This window comes from Salvia miltiorrhiza, chromosome 8, assembly GCF_028751815.1.
Source record: "Salvia miltiorrhiza cultivar Shanhuang (shh) chromosome 8, IMPLAD_Smil_shh, whole genome shotgun sequence".
Classification (NCBI taxonomy): Eukaryota; Viridiplantae; Streptophyta; class Magnoliopsida; order Lamiales; family Lamiaceae; genus Salvia; species Salvia miltiorrhiza.
The window spans coordinates 13012975-13025271 of NC_080394.1; the positions used below are offsets into that span (position 1 = coordinate 13012975).

A 12297-nucleotide genomic window follows, 5' to 3' on the forward strand; every position below is an offset into this window, starting at 1 on the left:
AAACATATAGAACCATAATAAAGTAATATCCGCCAGTAATTAAGTTTTTTAAGAAGTAGCCGCCGGGTTTTTTCAAACCCAGCGGCTACTTCTTAAAATTATTATTTACTGGCGGATATTACTTAATAGTGGTGCTATATTTTTTTATTTATGTTTGTAGCAATTTAATAGTTAATTATTCATTATTATTCGTTGATGTTTGTTAATTCATTATGTTTTGTAAATTGAGTTATTCATTATGTTTATAGTATTGAATTTTGTTTTGTACTTGTAAGAAAATGTTAGATATATATGTTAGTTATATATGTTTTGTATGTGTTAGATACACTTGTTGAATTTATTTGTTTTGTATTTGTATAGTATTGAATTTTGATTTAGATATATAGTATTTATATAGTGTAGTTGAGTGTTGTTACAAGTTTGAGTATAGTTTCAGTGTTGTTAGAATTTTTATTTAGTTGAAGCATATTTAGATATATTTAATCGTCTATTTAGATCATTAGGGTAATTTTACTGTATTACGCATAAAATAATAACGTTTTTTGGGTTATTCAGAATTTAAAAATTGATAACATACTAATAAAAACATATAGAACCATAATTACCTAATATCCGCCAGTAATTAATTTTTTTAAGAAGTAGCCGCCGGGTTTGAAAAAACCCAGCGGCTACTTCTTAAAAAATTAATTACTGGCGGATACTTGTTTATTGTGGTTTTATATTTTTTTATTTATGTTTCCAGTAATTTAATAGTTAATTATGCGTTATTATTAGTTGATGTTTGTTAATTCATTATGTTTTGTAAATTGAGTTATTTTTTGTATTGAATAGGTCCGTTATTCGAGGCCCGAGCAAATCAATCGTCCAACAGTTGAGATCAGTTCGTACAACAATATTACTTATCTATCGACAGTAGTCCAGAGACTAACCGAAGTTGGCGGTTTTGCACTGGAGAATACGTTCAGGCATGGGTGCTTTGGATTTATGTTGGATTGGCAGCCGGGCCAGAAGTGCAATGCTGCATTGCACCATATTGTCTCTCGTCATCTTCAGATCACGGCCTTCAATGAGGATGATGAGATCTCCTTCCACATCAACGGGAGGAAGGTTGAGTTTACTCCGAGAGATTTCGCTCTCGTGACAGGATTGTCCTTTGGGGATGATCCTTTTGACCCCGAGGCTGAGCACGATCTGAGCGACGCTCAGACATTTAGAAAATTTTGCCGCTCTAAGCCGGTGTCAGTGCAGGACCTGGCCGATAAATATTTCGACACCGACAATCCAGTAAAAGACCCCGACGGCGGGTTGTACCTCTGTGTGGCCCACTTGTTGGTGCTACACGCATTTGTATTAGGAGTGGACGTGCGACGACCCGTGCAGTCCTGGACTTGGAAGCTGGTGGATGATTTGCCGGCCTTTTCCAGATTTCCTTGGGGATCGTGCGCGTATAGAAGCTTGAACTACAGGTTGAAGCACAGCACAATCAACCAGGATTGTAAAAAGTATCACTTCTACGGTCCTTCTTGGGCCCTATTCATTTGGGGTCTTGAGAAAATTCCCTATTTGGGCCCAGCCATAGCCATATGCAATGCGGGGGTTTACCCTAGATTTCGGAGGTGGACGTTCGTGAAGACCAAGTTGGATGGGTTACAGAGTTATTTTGAGTCTCCGGTAATAATTTAGTTGTTTATTTGTTAATATTATTTTATTTTATGAATATTAATGTTTGACTACATTTTTTTTGTTTCTAGGAGAACGGGATATGGGAGATGGTCCCCGATGAGTACGAGGCCAAGACATCTTACTGGCTATCGGTGGCAGGCGTCAATGCCGGGATAGGGGTTCGAGTACCAGAGCCGGCAGTCTTTGGTCATAGGCAGCCTCGACAGCGCTACACTGGTGGGGACCACAACGAGGATGCTCCTGAGCATCAACCTCGGCGTCGCAGTATGAGACAGGATACTGGCAAGCGCCCGAGGGGACAAATAGTGGACACCTCATCGAGCAGCAGCCATCACGATCAGAGCATTGGGGGCGATCACCCCGTTGATTCTGGTCGAAGGTCTCACAGTCACAGAGCCCCGAGGCCTAGGCACGAGGATGCTCCTGCACCTTCACAGTGGAGCGAGGAGGATTGGCAGCGCATGCAGCACATGATGCGCGAGAGTGAGGAACGGGTAGCGAGGACCGTGGAGGACAGCCTGTTCAGGAGGATTAAGAGATATTTCGAGGACAAGTTCGATGCTATGCGTTGCCGATGCTCGCATAGCACTGATGTTCACGTGCCCAGACCTGCTCCACGATCTCACTCTGACAGGAGACGCGAGCCCCAGCCCGAGCCCGACTCCGATCCGGCGCAGCCTACATCCTCAGATGCCCCATCGCATCACCAATCCCCTGCACATGAGTCTCCTGCACGAGAGGTGGGACAGACTACTGGTGATGCCATGCACACCCCGCAGTGGCAGCATGATCCGTTTGGTGGCCCGACTAGTTTTGGGCATGTGCAGACTCCGCACATGGGTGTCCACCACATGCCCACATTCGAGGCGTCCAGTTCTTATGGTGGGCCACGCTACTCGTGGGCTGAGCCGGGCACGAGTTCAGCATACCCTTTTGAGCCGGCCCGTTCTTCGGCTCCGATCCTGACTCAAGATGAGATGCACGAGTATTGGAAGCAGTTTAGAGGGGTATGTTGTCGTTGCATTAAATTTACAAGTCATTTAATTTAAATTATGTCAACATTGTTTAACTTGCGTTGTTTTAAGTGAATTATAGGGAGTTTCTGAGGCAGTTTCTGAGGCAGAAATATTTCGATGATGAATTCACGCAGTTGAAGTCAGCGTGGCGGGAAATGTTTCCCGCGAAGGCAGAAGGGCGGTTTATATATTCCGACGGAGTTTTTGCTACGTGGCAACCGCATTCCAAGAAGATGTATATGGTGCATGGGCAGGGGGTATCTTCGACTCATGGCGATTGGATGAATGCCACAACGGTACACATATATATCTACAGTATCAATATGTTGGAGTAGTTCATTTTTTATTTCCTCTTCACCAATTGCATTTGCGTGTGCAGCTCATTTTGCCTATACATGTGTGTGGACGTTACATTACATGCCGAGTGGATTTGCTGAGTGGAGTTTGCGACATCTTCGATTCGCAGTTGTTCAAGACCATGCCGCAGCCGCGCTTCGATGTGATCGCCGCCCTATATCCGCTGCAGTGCCTGTTGGGTAAGATGCTTGAAGTGTCCCAGTAGTTCGCAAGGACCACGATTGTCGACAACCCGTTGGAAAACCTCCAATGGCGAAGGTTGAAAATCCAATATGCCGACGAGAATGAGCAGTTTCAGCAGCCAGATCAATGCAGCTCCGGTGTTTTTGCGTGCATGTATGTGGAGCGTCTGATATCAGGCTCGCCGAGCCTTGCGTGGGGCAATGGGCACGCCGCCGACTATAGGCGCAAGATAGGCAGTAGCATCTACGAGTTTTGCATCCCCGCATCGAAATAGCTTATGTATTTGTACATTTAAATGATAATTATGCAAATGACGTTTTGATTAGAGGTTGCAGTATCTTTTTGAGTATGTTTCTATGATTTTCCACTTGCATCCTAGATAAAATTACGAAATAAGATGATTAATGCAACTAGCCGCCAGTAAATAATTATTCGCAAGCAGTAGCCGCTTGAAAACATTTCAGCGGCTAATCACGGCGGGTAATTAATTTCTGGCGGCTACTTGGGCTAAACGTCTTATTTGATAGTTTAATGCATAAAAAAGCATACTTTGGGTGTTTTATGCTATTAACTAAACTTTTATATAAAACATTGTTCACTTCTCCAAAGTCTCATTCATAATTTCAACTCATAATTGTTAAGACATGTCCATGTTGGTCATTACTAAAGGCGTGTGTTTTCTGCTTCAAATATTTCAAATCAGGCAACACAATAGCTTCTAAAACATCAAAAAACCGCTAATTATCAAAGTATCCGCCAGTAAATACATATCCGCGGCCAGTAGCCGCTGATGTTTATTGTTGGGCGGCTACTAGTGATAAACCATTAATTACTGGCGGATAGTGAGCATTCCATGGTGTTTGCTAGTTCATCGATATTATGCAAATGACACCGCTTCGAAATTTATTCAATCAGTATCCAATACTCCCAACTTCAGAACATCACTTACTGGAATGAACTAGCTCTACTGAATATTCAATCAGTATCCAATACTCCCAACATCAATATCCATCGAAATTTAATATAAAAGGTAATTAAACTACTGCTCCCAGCCCGTACCCTTGCATGCTCTACGTGTGTGGCCAGGCGAGCCACATAGACCACAGGTTTTGGGTGCTCGTTTTCCCAGACTACTTGATGCATCCGCTGTTGTGGTCCTTTGAGTCGGCCTCTCACCAGCTGAAGGAATTCTAGATTCTCTTGGTCGACCAGCTTGTCGACGAGAAAGGTTTGGCAAAACAATATCAGTTGCAACTTCAAACGGAATTTCCCAGTGCTCTAAGGGAGGTAAGTGATTTACTGGACCGGAGTATGTTTGAACCAGTGAACTCCGCAGGTAGTAAGCTTCCACGTAATCTTCCACTGGCTCTTTCGCCTCACTGCGAAAAGAAAGATTATATTTAGTAGGCATCTAATAACTGTAATTTTATAATAAAATAGATTTAACATACGTAATGGCTGCGATCGCATGAGAACACGGCATGCCGTCCAGGTCGAATTCATTGCATTCACAGCTCTTCGCTTGAAGGTCAACCATGAAGCGACGATCACCAGCACGAACCCTGTATTTTCTCTCGGAGGTCCTCTTCGCAGTGTAGCGACGACTCTTTGAGATCTCCGCACTTATCTTCTGTTTTGCCTCTGGAGTAAGAAAGTCATCGCTCTCTTCCGCAGACGCAAGCCTGTCATTGAACCACTGCTCCAGAACCATCCTGATTGCCTCCAGCATGGAGCATATAGGAAGGCGTCTGGCCCACAACAAACGGCATTCAAAGCCTCGGTAGCATTAGATGTAAGAAAACTATAACGGGTCACCGGACTTTGTGATCGTGCCCACTTCTCAGGGCCTACGCGCATCAACTTCCCGTACGCCGCCGGCTTCAATAGAGCCATAGCCGACATTGCACGTGAAAATTCTGAGTCCGTGTAGGCGTATGCAGCCTGGCGGAAAAGCTCAACAACAGCTTGCCCGTAGCCCTTAATTTTGTTCTGCAAGTGGTAGTAGCAAAGACCGTGAGTAGCATTTGGTAACTCGCTCTTCACAGCATTAGCAATGGAGACATGCGCATCAGAGACAACTAGTAAGTTGTCGGGCTGACCAAAAGTTTGTCTCACATTTGAGAGGAACCACTTCCATGACTCATCATTCTCGATCGGCCCGACACCAAATGCCAACGGAAAAACTTGCTCGTTTGCGTCTTTTGTCACGGCGACGAACAAAATGCCATTGTTCTTCCCCTTCAAGTGTGTGCCGTCGACCACAATCACTGGCCGAAGCGAAAAGAAGAAAGGTGTGATGGAAGCCGCAAGAGCAAGAAACAGATGTTTGAACCGGTTGTTTTCGTCTACTTCCAAATCCATCACGGTGCCTGGATTCGCTTGACTTAGGGCATACAAATATTTGGGCAGAAGAAGGAACGAATCATCAATTCGACCGTATATCTTCTCTAAGCTGAGATTTCTTGCACGCAGCGCGACATCATATTTGATTCTGATGCCAAATTCACGTAACAACTCCGACATAATAGATTTCGGCTTAATGACCTCTCCGTCATCGCGTATTCTTTTTTCCACATAAGCTGCAACCACATTCGAATGTGCCTTTATTCGTTTCAAAATGTCCAACTCCCCTTCGCAAGAGTGCTCTTTAAACTTATGCACTCCCCACATCCCTCCGCCGTGACAAGATGCACGCACATCGAACTTGCACTTATCAGAGTGCTTGCACTTGTAATAGAGGCGTCCCTGATCTGAGCGTACAACTTTTGCCTCAGCCCCTTGCTTCATATTCCAGAAGCCAACAGCAAGGACCAATTCTTCTTTACTGTTGTAAAAAGAGTTATTCCCCAAATCAGCAACTCTGGACAGCTCACTCTCGCGAGCAACGAGCGAAGTCGTGGCGTCCACTGGAATCAACGGAACTATCCAATTAGATAGATCACCGGTCGAGTCCGTCGGATTTCCGTGACGGGTTCTACTTTGTCGGATCCAACCTGCTCGCTCGGTCGCCGTGAACTCTATCAGATCATCGTCTAATAAATCCTCAGAGGCGGCAGAATCTGTGCCCGACTCGTTCGTTGGATCGTATTCTTCGTCTTCTTCATCAGAATCGTCATCAGGTTCTTCGACTTCGTCTTCAGGTTATATGGCTTCATCCGTCCGCACCTGGTTGAATCTCCCGCACATTTCATTCAGATTCCATGCGGATTCGTCCAACGGTTGCCCATCCCATGAAAAGTACTGTGTTGGAGGCGCGCTCTCGCGAGCATGATACGACGTCTCATACTGACTAGATTGTGCTTCATCATCTCCGTATCCTGAAGCCTGGCCAAAATCAAAAGTAGGGATGTATGCTTCTTCGACCGGGTCGTTGTTGTGCTCAACGTACACCATGGGATATTCGGCAGTTTCCAACAAGCCTTGCACATCATCGTCGTCACTTATTACGCATTTCTTCTCCCTTCCAAACCGATTGGTCGCCAAATAATACAATTGATAGTTCGGGCTCAACGAATGCGTTGTCATTACATTGTTGATGCTGTATATCAGGCTCGCAACTGTTTCATTTAAGAGGGGAAGGACCTCCGTAGCCCCGCCAACATAGTATATACCATCGACGACTCCGTTGTATCTCACATATATGTATCTCACGAATTCCATCTATAAAACCACATAAAATATAGTATTAAAATACGCTTAAAACGTTCAAAACATCACAATAAGCTCGAAAAATGAAGTATCCGCCAGTAAATAATTATCCGCAATCAGTAGCCGCTGACCTTATGGGCTAGGCGGCTATTGTTGGCGGATAATGAAATTCTGGCGGATACTTTGTTTTTTTTGTTCAAAAAATTCAATTATATTAGAAACAGGTTTAATATTTCTCTAAAATGCTTTTAAATGTCAGATAATAAAGAAATTCATTAAAATAATGTAAAACATGCTCTCAACGTTAAAAACAACATACGATTAAACATGCAAACTATAATTTATACAAACAATACAGGAGAATCACCTTTTCGGGCTGAAATTCAACACAAATTGCCTGCTCTCGCACAAAACCACTCAAATCTTTAGAGTATGCCTGAATTTCTGAAATTCAAGGTGAGTATTTCAATTTGTGTTTTGGTCATTCACAAATGTAGCCTTATAAGGACTAAACTTGATTCCTTACAAACGTTTCACGTGAAGTGTAGTGTTCATTCAATACGGCTTCAATCTATTATTGCATGTCACCTCACACATGCATAAAATTAGCATTAATGCCCCACTACAACCAAAAATTTTGCAGAGTCACCTTCTCAGTATGTACTTTTAATTTTTTACTATAAAATTAACAAAAAAAAAGCAACAAATATAAAAGAGTAATGCGTATGTTATATTTAAACATTCATAACAAGCTGAAAAATTAACAATTATACATATTTTCACATAAAATAATATTTTCTGCCTCACAAACCCAGTATCCGCCAGAAAATCGTACAAAAGACCCAGTAGCCGCCATATATGTTTTATTAGCGGCTACTGATAAAGAAAATAATTTAATGGCGGATACTTTACTTTTTGGCTATAGAATATTATTTCATTTCCGAATATATGATTTTCAAAATAATTGGTATATAATTTCTTATTATTTTATGTGCAAGTCTATTATTTTATGTGTAGTCAAATCATGCATAAAGTGAGTGTTATTACCCCCACTATAATCCAAATTTTGGCAGATTCACTATCTCTCATATTTCCCATCCATGTGTACTTCTTGTACTGTAAATATTTCACTATCTCTCATATTTCCCCTTGTAAAATTAAATAAAAATCTAAAAATAACGGTGCATATGTAACAATAAAAAATCACGAAGGATAAAAATTCACAATCATGTTAATTATGAAAAAAAAAAAAAAAATTTGCAGCGAATAACACAAGTATCCGCCAGTAAATAGTAGCCGCTGAATAGTAGCCGCCAGTAACAAACTTCAGCGGCTACTGCGGCCGGCTACGAATTACTGGCGGATACATGGTTCACTGGTTTCAAAAAAAAAAAATTCTTAAGAATTGACATATTTGTGATTTTTTTGGCCTTCTTATCAATGTTTGTAACATACAAACGTCCCCTAATTTATTATAAATTTACAAATCTATTTAATCTTATAATGCATGAAAGTGACGTGAGTTGACATTTTCTCACATTTTGTACCAATTTTAACTGTTTTCTTACACAACTCTTACACAATTTCCATCATCATCAACTTTTACACAAAAAACCAAGCAACCCATCACCATCAAACTTGCTTTTCGGTCTTTGACTTTGAAAGTGGGTAATTTTGCAAGACATATTATAGATGTGGGTAGATTCCCCTATTAACACATAACAAAATATCTCAATTTTATATTTTCAACACAATAATATCTACTGAATTTTATGGAATTTTCGCTCCTTGTAGAATTTCTTAAGACATTTTGTTTGCTTGAAGATACCGGTTTAGGATTGAGCAGAGGTTTACTATGATTTGTGGGTGGAGTGTGGATCGTCTCATTTACTTTTTTGAGAAACTGAATCATGTAGTTGTTTCATTGTATAAGCGAAGTTCCAATATTTTAAGAATGAGATGAAACTATATCATTTTAATTGAGCTAGGTCAGTGATAGTTGGAAAATTAATCATGAGCCTCCCACGTGACATGTAAATATTCTGATGTTAGAAAATGCGATTGATTTTTTTTTTTAATTATTATAATTACTACTCCCTCCGTCCCACGAATCTTGATGCATATTCATTTTTGGTTGTCCCACGAACCTTGATGCATTTCTAAATATAGTAACAATTAGCTAAAAAATAAGGGTTCTTATCGACAAAAAAAAGGGTTCTTTATTACATACACTCTACTTTATCACTTTTCTATTTTATTACCAAAACACTTCTAATTTATCATTTTTCTACTTTATTACCAAAACACTTCTAATTTATCACTATTCTACTTTATTACCTACACACCTTAAATACTAATCTACAACCCTTTAATTTCTGTGCCAAAAACAAATGTATCAATATTTGTGGGACGGATGAAGTATAAAACATTGGGTACAAATTGTTTCTTTTAAAATATTAATACTTTCTTGATATTTCGCTCAAATATTTGGACATTATTTGAAATTTCCCCCAACAATAGTACGTGAATTATGAAGAAGAAGACTCGACTCAGGTCACTCAATCACCTATAGATCTAAATATTACGTGGATTATGAAAAAAAAAATAGTACATATATATATATATATATATATATATATATATATATATATATATAGGGTGTGGTTCTAGAGAGAACTACATTATTTGTGAGAACGGGAGAACCATCAAATCTAATGCATCAACTGTAAAAATTAATGCATTCGCTGTTAAAATTAATGCACTAAAAAAATTTAAAAAATTGCTCCCTTGAGGATTCGAACCCAGGATCTGTATTCATCCAACAAGATGATGCATCCACCGTAGATCTTGATGATCGAATGGCTGAAAATGGTTCTCCGGTCTTCTTTTATTTATGGTTCTTTCTTGAACCTCTCCCTATATATATATATATATATATATATATATATATATATATATATATGTAAAATAGATTATATAAAACCTCTTACCTTAAATAATACTCCCTCCGTCCACCAATTCAAGGCCTAGGGCAAGTGTAATTTACACTTGCCCTAGGCCTTGAATTGGTGGACGGAGGGAGTATATAATATCAAATTTCATTCATCCATCTCCATGATCTTAGGGCTAATATTCACCTCTTGTTTTTTATCATTCTAACTTAAGAATCTTATAGTAAGGATAATATGGTCAGCTGATTTTGTTTCCATCCTTCACATGATTTCTTCTTCTTTTTCTTCTTCTTCTTCTTTTTCCTCTTTCTCCTCCTCTCGAGTTGTGCGTTGCATCGTGGTGTGACGGTAGATGATGGTGGCTGATGCGCAGAGACGACAATGGCGGCGACAACCACCGACAAGTTCTCGAATCATTAGATATATTGTGGTTATGGTATAGTAGGAAAATGAAATTTTGATAGAAAATTGAGGGATCGATAGATATGGAGGCTATGATTTATGGCGGAGTTCGTCGGAAATCGAAGAAGGAGGCGGTGGGTAATAGAGGAGTTCGTCGAAAACAAGAAAGAAAAAGATTGCAAAACTGATGGAGGAAAATTGAAAAGGATTTCGCTGTCAAAATTGAACCATACATATTATGTCAATAAATCCTGCATATCGTGTTAATGAATCATGCATCTTTTTTCCTGAAATATGATATGATTGAATTGAACCATGCATATTGTGTCAATGAACCTTGCATATTATGTCACTGAACCAATCATATTGTATCAATGAACCCTGCATCTCGTGTCCATGAACCATGCATCAGTTTTCCTGTAATCTGTAATGTTCAAACTGAACTATGCATATTGTGTCAATGAACCCTGCATATCGTGTTAATGAATCCTGAATTTTGTGGCAATGAACCATGCAACAACAAAATAGAACAATGCATGACTGTTGGGAACTTAGTGAAATATCATTGCCCTAGTTTTGATGATATCAAAATCGTTATGTTTTCTTTGTAATAGACTAGAACCTTTCGAACTGAAGTGTTGGAGTTCTTTTTTTAGTTTAGTTTGTGTTCTGAAGACTGACGGTTTTGATCATGAAAGACCCTCCCAATGACTATGTAGGCTCTTTCTCCAAATTTTCCAAAAACTGCCGCTCAATCTCCTTCTCAACCAACAAATCAAACACTTCAAAATATGGGCAATATGTCAACAGTGGAGTCCACAAGTGTGACACCCTAATCTAATTAACGTATTAAATATGAATGTAAATAATTTTTTACAGCGGAAATATCATAAAATAAAGATTTGGATTTTATTATCAAATAAATAAATTTTTAAATAAAATATTTTGAAAACACTTCAAAGGGAGCAAACCCTAAGAAAAAAAAAATTAAACTTTTAAATAATGTACTCAAAGGCTAACTTTGATTTTAAAATCGACAATCAACCTCTTATTTCAAAGCATGACATAAAGATGTCATCAAAATATCCAGGTATTAGGTAAAACTTGTGCTAAGCAAAACTTTAAATACTTAAATTAGTTGAAAATCAAATCAACTACTTGATAAATGTCTTGAATCTCGATGCGCCCATTCGACCTTCCACGCGTCTCCAACGTCAAAATACCTGAAATGTTTAATATGGGATGAGCATACAGAATATACTCAGTGTGGGGACATGCAATTATTGTCCACGTTAATAAAATGAGAATCACATATGATCAATACATTCGTAACTGAAAGTCGCACTGTGGCATACCAAGGACCTTTCCGTCCTGGACCGATTGAGCCGGCCCCTGGCGACTGGTTGCAACCATAACTTTAACATGAAATCGCATTGTGGCATACCAAGGACTTTAATGTCCTGGACCCATTGAGCGGGCCCCTAGCGATATAATTTAATGCAACTCACATATGGTAAACACATGATATTAAAATGGACAAGAATTAACCACAGCATGTACTGAAATAAATCCCACACCTGAATTTTGAACTTGAACTTGAACTTCAACTTGAAAGCTAATTCTGATAATTCAAATTAAAATCCATGTCCTAGTCGCGCCGCACCTAGTCAGATAAATTCAAATAATAAACATAAGGGCCTAATTGAACTTTAAAATAATAATAATAATAATAATAATAATAATAATAATAATAATAATAATAATAATAATAATAATAATAATAATAATAATAATAATAATAATAATAATAATAGTTTAAATCTTAAGGATTTATTAACATAAAACCATTTGAAAATAATTGGTCTAATGAATCAAATAATAAAATGCATGCTCTTATTAAAAATTTGGGTTAGTGTTCAAAAATACCAAGTCCAATTTAATTGAAAGAAATATGCAGCTCAAAACAAATTAAAATGAAGCCCAATTACTTAATTAATCTGAGCCCATTAAATTAAAATCCCCCTTTGGCCCAAGCCCACTCTTCCAACTCCCCTAAT

General features: G+C 39.0%; 1 long non-coding RNA gene across 1 annotated transcript; it reads right to left on the reverse strand.

Annotated features, from left to right (window-relative positions):
• Window positions 1-11275: 11275 nt before the first annotated feature.
• On the reverse strand, window positions 11276-11811 carry LOC131001124 (uncharacterized). The gene is made up of 2 exons (XR_009093862.1): window positions 11685-11811; window positions 11276-11463 (listed from the first exon to the last, which is right to left on the reverse strand). It is a non-coding gene; the product is annotated as an uncharacterized LOC131001124 (long non-coding RNA).
• Between the last annotated feature and the right edge of the window lie 486 nt (window positions 11812-12297).